This window comes from Toxorhynchites rutilus, chromosome 2, assembly GCF_029784135.1.
Source record: "Toxorhynchites rutilus septentrionalis strain SRP chromosome 2, ASM2978413v1, whole genome shotgun sequence".
NCBI lineage: Eukaryota > Metazoa > Arthropoda > Insecta > Diptera > Culicidae > Toxorhynchites > Toxorhynchites rutilus.
In genome coordinates, this window is record NC_073745.1 from 32,914,707 (window position 1) to 32,926,948 (window position 12,242).

The 12,242-nt window shown below is 38.0% G+C and overlaps 1 protein-coding gene across 2 annotated transcripts in view; it reads right to left on the reverse strand.

Annotated features, from left to right (window-relative positions):
* Nucleotides 1-9,797: 9,797 nt before the first annotated feature.
* LOC129770177 (beta-1-syntrophin) overlaps nucleotides 9,798-12,242 on the reverse strand; it is a 652,823-nt gene continuing 650,378 nt past the window's right edge. For both annotated transcript variants that reach the window (XM_055772842.1, XM_055772843.1), the window contains one exon: nucleotides 9,798-12,242. This exon is cut by the window's right edge and continues 1,128 nt beyond it. The gene's annotated coding sequence lies outside the window, so the exon portion shown is untranslated.

Here is a 12,242-nt window from a genome sequence, read left to right on the forward strand (position 1 = left end):
CACGTACACCTACGTTCCCACTACGCTTACATCTCACTTCACTTTGTTGAACTCATTCCCGTTTCGTGAAGTGTAAAAATGAACTTCGTGTAGAGAGTGGAGTGGATATCAAAATGATCCTGTGATCATTTTCAATGTCGTTTTTAATGGCGCGTTTACATCAGATAAATCTATAGCAATAGATGGATTTATTCACACGAAAATAGATGTAAACGGGTGAGAATATATATGATACACTTCTTCGCGGTATATATAACCACTATGAATAGAATAAATTCAGGCATATGTAAATGCTGGTGAATTCTTCACTGGTGAGAAATCACTAAAGTTGGATGCAGTTCTACTTCAGGCGAATTCACCGAAAATAGTAATATATTCATTATATAAGTTCGCGTTAGTGTAAGTTGATGCGTTTTCATAAATCTCATCATATTTCTTCACATGAATATATCACTAGTCTAAACCCACCGTAAGAGAAACGTCAGTTGTATTTTGTTTTGTTTATCCTCGAGTTGTGTCGATACACCAAAAAAATGGATTACTAAAAAAAGCTTCCAAATCTTTTGTAATGCAAACATTAGAAGAATGTACATATTTTCTGTAAATATTACCAACCGTTTGTGAAATGAATGTCAGATGCAATACACATCCCTATCAACGATTGATTCATTTTACTTCGCGGTATTAGTAACTTTTATGATTGTCATTACTCTAAAGTGACCAGATGGTCAGAGGTCTAATGCGGGACACAAAAAACAAAACGTTGTGTATATACGTTATGTGAACATAAACCATAGTTTAGCGATTCTAAACTGATCAGTATTATTTCTTTCTGAGTATCGGCACTCAGTTGTGATTTTTCGGTGGTTTAGATTTTGTTTACGCCCGAAAATCACTCGCTCAATCAGAGCATTTACGCCTGGCAAGTACGATTAAAATTCTACAATTTTCTTCAAATTACCGAATGGAATGCTCGAAAATTACAATTCATTTTTCATCGATTTTCATCGCATTCAGAAAATGAACTAATTTCGGATGGCGATGAAAGATAATTTATAGGAACAAATTTTATTTATATCTTACGTTAGTCTCCAACAAAAATGATTCAAGGCTGTTGATTCGCTGTAGCAGCACTGTCAAGCAACTTGATGATTTTTCCATACTGCAAGCTCCACCCCACAGCGAAAGAATTGGAGATCCTGAGGCACTTTGTGTCCGCCAGATATAGCTGATCTGGTATTTACAATATCATCTCTTTGCAGCTCCTTAAGCAAGGAGATCGAAGCAACCGGCCAAACGGTGGAGAAGAATCTGGCCAAAATGGACATTTTTATGCGGAAGCGTCAGACGAGACCGGTCATATCTAAGCAGCAGGCAATCACCCAGAAGGAGTAGCTTGGGGTGCTGGTGAAAAACTTCTTTTCGTACTCAAATGAAAGACGAGACGTACTTGATGCTAGAATTCAACGAATGACAGGGGAACTTGAAGTATCCGTTCCCCTGTCATTCGTTGAATCGTTTCGTTGAAAGCGATGACGTCGAATATATCATTCACATAAGTTCTCGAAGAAGGTCCTTCTCTGACAGACGTGAAGGGAATGTCCAAGGCTCTCTTCTTTCGAGTCATATGGTGAACGGGGAGATATATAGTACGATGTGCTTGCCGGAGTTGGGAAGGTGATGTGATCTTTATGCCGAACCTGGGATCAGCCCATTATGCAAAAGATCACTGGAGGATGGATCGACTGGAGATAAAAATTGTCGCGAAGACCACCAACCTTCCCAACATTCCCCAGCTGCGCCCGATAGAAAACTTTTGGGCGAATGGCCAAAATAGAGAGACAGACGACCACCAAAGCCACGAAAAGGTAAGATAACACGCCGATATACATCTTTTCATCGGCCATGTTTCAGGTTCCGGCCAACTTCCGTAAGACCGCCCAACGCTTCATTTACGATACTTCATCCAACAACTCTGCCTCTTCCTGTCGAGTATACACTAGTTCTTATTTAAAACGTAAAGCCCTGACCGAGCTAGGGGACTCACGTTGACTCACTTTTTTTTCGAACGAACTTTTCGTCTGACTCACGTTGGTCCCTGCGGGTCAATAGGGGACTTTTATAAAAATCATTTTCCAATTTTGTTGTTGCCGCTTCCAGTTGACACTCTCTAAACAAAAAGCCCAATATCGGTGCGATGAAACCAGCTCAACGTATTAATCTTTTGATGTATTAGAAGCGCTCTTGAACAGTCTGCCAAATAAAAGATTTTTTGAGGTTCATCCATTTAAGAAAATCAACATGATCAAATTGTGATATTGAAATATATTGATATCGCGGGACATTTTCGTTTCTTTTGCCAAATGCGGGACGTTTCACGGAACGGAATCTTACGCGGGACATTTTGTTGAAATGCGGGACTGTCCCGCGTAACGCGGGACGTCTGGTCAGTTTACATTACTCGCAACCGCGAAGAAAATGTAAATATAAAATCATTAAGCTTGTTTTTCAACCCTTCACAATGAAAACAAATTTACGCGAATTTTTGCGAACTTTTTTCGACATCCAATCAAAACGAAGTGCGGGATTTATTTCAAAAGAGCGAAAAAAGATAGAACAAGCTTTTTCTGCGAAAAAATATGAATTTGCATTGCTATCACAGTTACCTCTGCTCACATCAGAGAATTGTAACAAGTCAATCAAGATGGGTGCAACAAGATATAAAAAATATCGCTCAGCTTCACATCGATGGAACGATGTAAGCAATATTCAAGCTTGCTGCAGGATAATAAATAATTTTCCAAATTTATATTTATGCTCTACTGAATTTTCTAATATTGAATTGCATCGAATTAGAGATATACTTGAACTCAAATTTGTGAGTAATATGAATTTGTTCCACCAATCTCGTATGACTTGTTTTTCGCAGGATTTCGTACTTCAATGTGAATGACTTTAGCGAAAACATTTCGCACCTGAAAAATTCGCTCATTCTAAAACAAGGATTACCCTAATTACCGAGCTGTTAATTGAGTTGAATGGAACGATATTAATTTCTTCACAGAAGAAGGTCGAATTAACTCAGATTCCTGTCCCTCCTGTCCCAGGTAACTGATATTCTTCAAAATCAACTCAATTTATGTTCTTTAATTAATATTGATACATATTGGATAGCAATTGTGTGGACGCCAGAGTGCATATTGGCAGCACTGTCAGCTATAAGTATCTCGCTATACTCGTTCATCCCACCATTCGTATATACCTCGATTACAGCAACCTTGCACCTCGGCCCGACAGCTCATCTGAGTACGCCACACTCACAAGCGTCCTCTTCTCTGTTCCAGCCACAGCAGAAGTAAGATACGTTTCCGCGTTCCGAGGCAAAATGGTGTACTTCACGGAGCAAGGTAATTTACACTGGCGATCCTGCCAGGAGCAGGAATTTCCTGCAGCACGGCTATTTGTGTTCGTCATAGCCAATTGACCACTTGGCCGGTTATTGTGGCGTGGTGTTGGGACGAAAAAGCTAAATATATTTCGAAAAAAAAAAACAAATGTGTGGAGGTGAAAATAAACATGGCTGTGTTGCAGGTTAGACATTGTGATTGTTGTAGTGTAGCCGGGTCTGAAAAAGGTTGAACACGAGTGTTTTTTCCTCACTTTTCGTTTTTTTGTTGAATAAAGGGAAAGTGTTGTGTGAGGAATCGAGGAATCACCCAACGCGCTCTGAGAAGCCGAATCACTCTTTCGTTACAGTTGGTATGTCGAAAGGGGCGATGCTTGGTGCTATACGACTGAATGTGGGTAACGTGCGTGTGTATGTGCATCTAGTATATGCACGCGAGGTGGGATGATACTGTGAAGCCTAACAGACGATACCGGCAAGTTCATTATAGCTTATGGCGCCACACAAGTGTGAAGTAATGAACTTTTTATATATGATTGGGCTTGTGGAAGGGATCGGAATCAGGTAATATTAAAAGCGGATCGTGACGACCGCGCTAGGTACTATTAAAAGCGGATCGTGACGACCGCGCTAGGTACTATAAAAAGCGGATCGCGACGACCGCGCTAGGTACTATTAAAAGCGGATCGTGACGACCGCGCTAGGTGCTATGAAAAGCGGATCGTGACGACCGCGCTAGGTGCTATGAAAAGCGGATCGTGACGACCGCGCTAGATGTCATAAAAAGCGGATCGCGACGACCGCGCTAGGTACTATTAAAAGCGGATCGTGACGACCGCGCTAGGTACTATTTAAAGCGGATCGTGACGACCGCGCTAGGTATTATTAAAAGCGGATCGTGACGACCGCGCTATGTTCAATTTAAAACTGAACGTAACGACCGTGCCACATTTGATTGAAGGGGCTCGTGATAATCGAGAATTTAATTTCATTCAAAATTGCGTCGAGATAAATGGGAATTATGAAAACAATAACCATTTATGAACAAATCCCACTATTAGAGCAGCTATCCATGCTGCTTCATAAGAGGACGGCATGAAATGTCGAAAATAAAGATAAAACTGAAGAAAAAATCTTTCATCTATTCCCCAGGTTCCGTTTTTTTTTAGAAAGGGGGGAGGATGTGTGGACGCCAGAGTGCATATTGTCAGCACTGTCAGCTATAAGTATCTCGCCATACTCGTTCATCCCACCATTCGTATATACCTCGATTACAGCAACCTTGCACCTCGGCCCGACAGCTCATCTGAGTACGCCACACTTACAAGCGTCCTCTTCTCTGTTCCAGCCACAGCAGAAGTAAGATACGTTTCCGCGTTCCGAGGCAAAATGGTGTACTTCACGGAGCCCGGTAATTTACAGCAATGATTTGTGCTCGTCTGCTGCAGGAGAATGCGAAGACATTACTTCAATAATAAGGAATCTGGGTACTTCGAGACACAAAAAGGCGCCCTGTCGAGACCTAGTTCTAACTTTATGGTGTGGGATTTGGTCAAGGACAACTTCATAAACGTTTTGCAGACGATTGTGATCGGTTGTTCGATCAATTGGATGTTTTCCCGATTCGTCACGACGCAGGTTCCTTATCCACTGACGCTGCGAATCAAGTCAACGGGGCATAGAGCTGGCCTCACTTGAGTTTCGTCAGCTTCGTGATATTTCCCGAATGTGTTTCGCTGAGAAGTAATCACATGCTGGTCCTGGGAGATGATAATGGTAAGAATTGAATAGTCTGTCGTAGCTATTTGTATTAATAATTGTGTATTTTTTCCTAATTTGTAGCCGTGGATCAGACCCCATCGATGCAGGATCAGATGTCGATAGTTTAGATAGTTCAATAAATAATTTAAATAGTTTAGAAAGTTCAATAAATGAATAAAGATACATACAAAAGCTCAATAAATTCATAACAATATATGCATAAAGGTTGGGTTAACATAACATGTTTAGGGTATATGCTAAACCAACGTTGAACCGACTGCTTATACTGGGTTATACTAGCCGATTTGACATTTGTTTACCATTGTTATCACGTAATATGTACGAAAAATTCGTATTGCAAAAATTTACTAAATATTGGTAATATTTACCAAAAGGCTCGTCATATATACCAACTTTTCAGGAGAGTGCATGATCGGCGATTATGATGAGCTAAGTGGTGCGGACTCAATCCACTTCATTTTCAAGCAAATTCATGCATGGTTTCAAGCGATTTCTTGCAATAAATTCTCAGACCACCAGAGATGCCAGATTTACAAATATGTTTGTAAATTTACAGACATATCTGTAAAACACTTTAAATTTTTGTTGTAGACTTTTTGGATATAACAATATTTCACAGGTTTTTGAAAAATAAGAGGCTCTATCCATCACATCAAAGATATTTGACTCACCATATGACATTTTTCCCCAATTTTAATACAGAAAAGTTATTATATTTAGTTTATATCAATACACATGACGTTAGACCAGCGATACTCAACCTGCGGCCCGGCAGTCTTTCTGGTTGGCCCATCTGGTGTGTATATAGTTTGGAACTTATACACATCAGTACTTTTGCCCTGACATCATTGCAGACGAAAGAGAGGATACGGTTATACACAATTAATGAAAAATTGCATTCTATGCAGGTAAGGAAAAATCTTGAACGAAAATTGTCTCTGATAATTATTTTCTGTTCTAGATAAGATTGTTTTGCTGAAATGCAAGGAGATTTATTGAAAACTAGCTAACCCGGCAAACTTCGTCCCGCCCATTTACTTGATTAATTCTCGATTAATGCAGAAATTTGTGTTTTATTTGTATGACAGCCACCCCTAAGAGAGGGGGGAGGGTTATCTAACCACCATAGAAACATTCATTGCACCCTAAAGTTTCCATATGCCTAATTTGGTTTAATTTGCTTGATTAATTCTCGGGTAATGCAAAAATTTGTGTTTCATTTGTACGGCAGCCCCCTCTAAGAGAGGGGGAAGGAGTATCTTAACACCATAGAAACATTTATTGCATCCTAAAACCTCCACATGCCAAATTTGGTTTCATTTGCTTGATTAATTCTCGAGTAATGCAGAAATTTGTGTTTCATTTGTATGACAGCCCCCCCTTTGAGTGGGGGAAGGACTGTCTAACCATCATAGAAATATTTATTGCACCCTAAAACTTTCACATGCCAACTTTGGTTTAGTTTGCTTGGTTAATTTCCGAGTAATGCAGAAATTTGTGTTTCATTTGTATATCAGTCCCCCCCCCCTTAGAGAGGGGGGAGGGGTCTCAAAATATCACGAAAACCCCCAAAAACCCCTACATACCAATTTTCATGTCGATCGGTTCAGTAGTTTCCGAGCCTATAAGAATCAGACAGACAGACAGACATCACTCCATTTTTATATATATAAGATAGAAGATAGAAGATAGTTAAGTTAGGGTCAGGACTATGTCTTCTAAGTATATGAACAACATCGAATAAAAATTTTCATTCTATTTTCAACAACTTACATTCGCTTTCGGGTCTGCTTATGACGAAATATGGGTTACTGTTCGATATTGTTACCACAGACATGGTTCATGGCCGTGTGGTGATCTAAAACTTGTATAGCCTTGCATGGCGGATGGAAAATATACACTGCATTTTCTTATAAATTTCATCAACGACAAGACCCCCAGCCTTGGTGGATGTCCAATATATCAACGAAGAAATACTGATTTTTATAAAAATTAACAACGCGTATGTATGTGTATGTATGTATGTGTAGATCGTTGAAACATTTAAACACACTTACAATACATAAGTTATTAAGTGGTCCGAAAAATCATTTTTTTCTACTTTTTCCCAAAAATGACAAACGAAAATTAATAACTTTTGAATCACTGAACCGATTTAGATGATCGACATATAAAATTGAAACTAATGACCTAGCCTTTTATTAAAAAATATTCAACTTGCGAAAAGAATAATTATATTTTAGCATTTATTGATTTCAGTCGTTTTTTATTTTTTATGACTTTAGCGCTATATTTTTTATATTTTTTCTTGAAAGCTGAGGATTTTTTATATAACATATCTCGATATCAGAGATGCTATTTTTTCGCTCTTTAGATATGATTTTTCAAAGTTATCCGTTGGTTCAAAGAAGGTAAATAATCCTCAGTTTTCCATAAAAAATATAAAAAAATATAGCGCTCCTATCTTTAACCGAGAAAACTATGAAAAACTAACTCAATCAATAATTACAAAAGCAAAACTTCATTTTTTTCGCAAATGAATATTTTTTCAAAGAAAAAGAACTCATAAGCTTCAATTTGATATACCGATGGTATGAATCGGTCCAATAGTTCAAAAGTTATGACTTTTTGCAGAGGGAAAAATTGTTTTTCGAACCATCGATTAGTTTTGAAAAATCATGTTTCAAAAATGAAAAAATTGCATATCTGATATCAAGATATTTTATGAAAAAAATTCTAAGCTTTCAAGAAAAAATATAAAAAAATATGGTGCCCCCTATTCCAAAACCATGAAAATATTAAAAAACGACTAGAATCAATAGTTACGAAAATAGGATCCATATTATCTGCAAGTTCAATATTTCTCAATTAAAGCTCATTGGCTTCAATTTGATGTGTTTCATCTGAATAGGTTAAGTGGTTCGAAAGTTATAAATTTTTGAAAAAAGTCATTTTGGGAAAAATTGGAAAAAATGATTTTTTGGATCACCATAAAATGGAAATGGGCACCCTAATGAAAAAATAAATAAAATACGAGTCTAATGTTTTGCGATAAAGAACAAAATTACAACTTTTGACGAAGATCTGAGAACCACTATATTGGTTTGGCATGGAATGGTTGTATGTATATACAAAATACAATCTTACGTGCATCGCGATGTACAAAGTATTAATGAATATGTGAAAATTAACGTTCAAAGACATTTCTATAGAACTGCACACTTTTACAGACTTTTCCACATTTTTAACAGACATTCACATGTTTTTACAGACTTTTTTTTTAAAAATCATCTGGCATCTCTTCCTTCCACTTTTTATAGAATATTTTTAAATCGCAGGAGTAAACATTTACGTGACTCTGACTTCGTTTGTTTTTATTTCGTTCGGATAAACGTTATGTCAAAGAGAGGGGACATTAAAAATGCGTTGCTCAGTGAAAGGCTGAGATGCTCTTTCAGAGATGCAATGGTTAATTGAACAATTGACGGAAAAATGTAGTTCGTTCATTTTATAATTTTAATTATTTTTGCCCTTGACAACAATACCTCTTTTATAGTGTTGATTATCATAAGAAAAATAACACTCCTGATCGTTGGATCTCTTTTGACATTTCAATTGGATCTTTTTTGACAGCCGTTTTGATTCAGTCCGCACTACCTAGATGATGAGCACGAGGAATCGCTGTTTACACAAAATAGAGCGTGAAGTGTAAACCAGAATAATATCGGTTGATGAACTCGGTGTATTAATAATGAATCCTACCAAATGTTTACAGTGGCGTGCAATCCGGAATAAGGTTGTGCTCACTTCACATTGTTTTCACGTGTAGTGTATTCGGGAATATGGCCCATAGTTTATGAGTTAACAGTGTTCATTTTAATGCCGCCAAAACAGTCACCAAAAAAACGAGAATTTTATGAGATTTTATGGCCGTTGCAATTTAGGGCGTCGAATCAGGGCCACCTTCCCCTACATGTCGGTAGCTTTAGGCGGCTCGCACACCGGAGCAATGAGCAACTAGCAACTGTCAACATGCAATAAGCAATATTATCACCAATGGATTTTTCCATTTAATCTTTGTTGATCTCGCACACCGACGCAATACGATATCGCTGTCGCCTTTACAGAGCAACACATGTCGCTAGCAACACGGCGTGTCGGTTGAATAGCAACTTATCGCTCATATTTTGACAAGTTTCGTACATTAAGGCGATTGTTTGCATAATGTCAGGGGTTTTTATTGCTCTGGTATGCGAAGAACAACAAAATATGTTTCCTGTTGCATATTGTGTACTGCAGTTTGCTAGTTGCTTATTGCTGCGGTGTGCGAGCCGCCTTAGTATCAAGTAAAACCATTGTTTCGTTTCAGTTTAGCTCGACTTTATTTGAATCTTTTCTCGTGGTTACATGTTTTTTTTCTGTGTGTTTGTGAGTTACGAGTACAAATTGAATAGAAGGTTTTTGTTGTTGTTTTTTTCTGTTACCTGTTAGGTTTTGACATTTTTTATGCTAACTCCAGGAGCAAGATTCGTATTGTTTTTGCTCTGAATTTTACGTTCAAATTAATCCATCCTTCGATTTTAATTTCGACTATAGTGTACCTTGTGGGTTTTCTTTTTTTTTTTTTTCATTTTGGTTTAGAATTGTGAACCATTTCATTCACTATTCGATTGTTGCAATGTGAGAGACGATGATGGCTAGCTTTGTCTTCCAAGTTTTGATTTCGTTACTGGCTTTAGCTCTTTAAAACTCGATCTCCGATGGCTGAATATACACACGAGATCTCGGTTTGCTTCCTGTTTGATTGTTCGCTACTCAGCTATATATTGTTTGTTTTTTTTCTTGTTACTTGAAAGGGATAGAGACGCTATAAAAGAAGAAGGGAAGAGTTTTACAGTAAAAATTTTCTTCCTCTCGCTTGATGTTGCTACGTTTTTTTGGTTTTTATTTTGTTTCCTCTCGTGTCTAGTCGGGCGAGAAGTTTTATTTTTTTCCGTTCGAAGATGTTTATAGAATCAGTCATTTATCTTTCAGTGTATGTGTGTTTGTGTGTATGTGTGAGCGTATAAGTTTGATCGCTTCGCTTTCGCTGTTGATAGAAATGGAAAAGGGTTGTGTTTTATTTTTTGTTTTACCCATCCGAGAGGAAGCTTCTCATATTTACAGACTTTATTGCGTTATTGAGAAACTTTTCTGCTGACTCTTATTGTATATCTTACACGAAATTTTCTATGAATTTGATATGATTTTCATCTTCTCGTCCTTCCGTCGCATCCGTCACCCGGTTCCTCCCATGCCAGCGGGTGTTACTTGGAATGGTTGGAATCTAGCCCTTAGTGGATATTGCATGGCTTATGGCTGCTGGACGTTCAAAATTGATTAGGTGAACTTTTTCTGTGCTTCACTGCCCGGCTACTGGGGAGAGATTGTTGTGAACAAAAGCGCCATCCTTCGAAAGTCCAATCATACCAAACTTTCACACCGCCAGTGGGGAGAGAGGGGCAGCGAGCGAGGAGATAACGAACGAAGGACGAAAGATCGAAACTGACTTCGGCGAGGACTGAATGCCCTGGTATGCTATACTTTAGCGTGGGACCAGAGTTGGATTTCAAACAAACTTAAACTCAACGTCAACTGCTGGAGCTTCAGCAGGCAGAACAAAAGAGACGCAGAGTGAATGTGGGACCTTAAGCTTGCCTTTCCATTTTCTCTGAACTCAAGGGCTGCCTTTGCTAGTCGTATCCCCGGATAGATAGGGTAATTTCCGTTTTTTACTCTCTCGTTTTCTCTCATCACTTGACTTGCTTCCTACCAAGTTTGCAGCTTCCGCTGCTCATTGCAAAATTATGCAGGGAAAGTTTGCCTTCGCTTTCATTGGAAGTTAATTAAATTAACTGAAATAATGATAACAATAACCAGCTCTTACGCTGACTCGAACTGCCATTAGTGCGAAGGGGTCGGGAATAGTTAACCCATTTTAGGCCAAGCGTTCGAAAAATCGAACAGCAACTTTGATAATTTTTCATGTCTTTTGACAGGAACCATATGATAATGTTTTTGCACCAAATGATAGCCTTATTTATTAGCTACCACTTATATCGATTTCATTCAATTTTGAGTAACTTTATTGGATAATAAATTCGATTTAAAGCAAGTATGTTTGGAAGGTGTTTTCAATTTCAATTAAAAACCCCAATAAAATACCAAAATATGTGAAGTTTTCTACAGTATTGCTTTGATAAAAGAACATACATTTTGATATAGAGCGAAAATCATTCGATTGAGCCGCATACATGAAAATAACACCCGGGGAAATTGAGTGTTCGAAAAATCGAACGTTGGCCATAACGAACATTTTTTTTTTCTGCTGAATCAACACCAACACATCTAACCTCCGCTGCGCATTTTGGTTTGTTTACTTTAGAAGACGGAAGGTTTTTCATTTATTCTTGCATTTTCAGTTGTGAATGTTTGCAAATATCGATTAATTTAGCAAATATTATTGGAAATCTGTATGATTTTTTGTCCGTAACAACCTTAGGTGATGGCGGCCCGTAGAATTTATTTTGTGGGGGAGCTGGAGGAAATTATCAGTACGTGTAACGAGGATTCTATTGAGATTGTTTGTGTGAATATTCTTCCGCCGGACCGAATAATAACCTCCCAACCCTCTATGCCATTGTTTTTAGCAGTACTCTGGTACTTTGCAGGTTTTGGAAAATGTTCGATTTTTTCGGGAAATGGATAATTGGAGAGACTAGTTTTTAAGCATTGACATTTTCCACAGTTAACAATAAAAATAACAGCATATGCTTTCGTTTAAAAGAAAAAGTCTGTCAGTAATAAGTTAAAATTACATGAAATAAGAAATGCCACATCTCACCTTAGGTGGATTAATTTGGATTTATACTTAGAGACCTCCATTATCCTGTTCTTGTTCTTCCGGGAATCCAAAATTAATGCATTTATGAATACCGTATATTTGCTAATTGAAGTGACTTTTAGTTCGCAGTATGTTTGTACTTGCAAAAAAATGTGCGGGTTTCGGCCAATG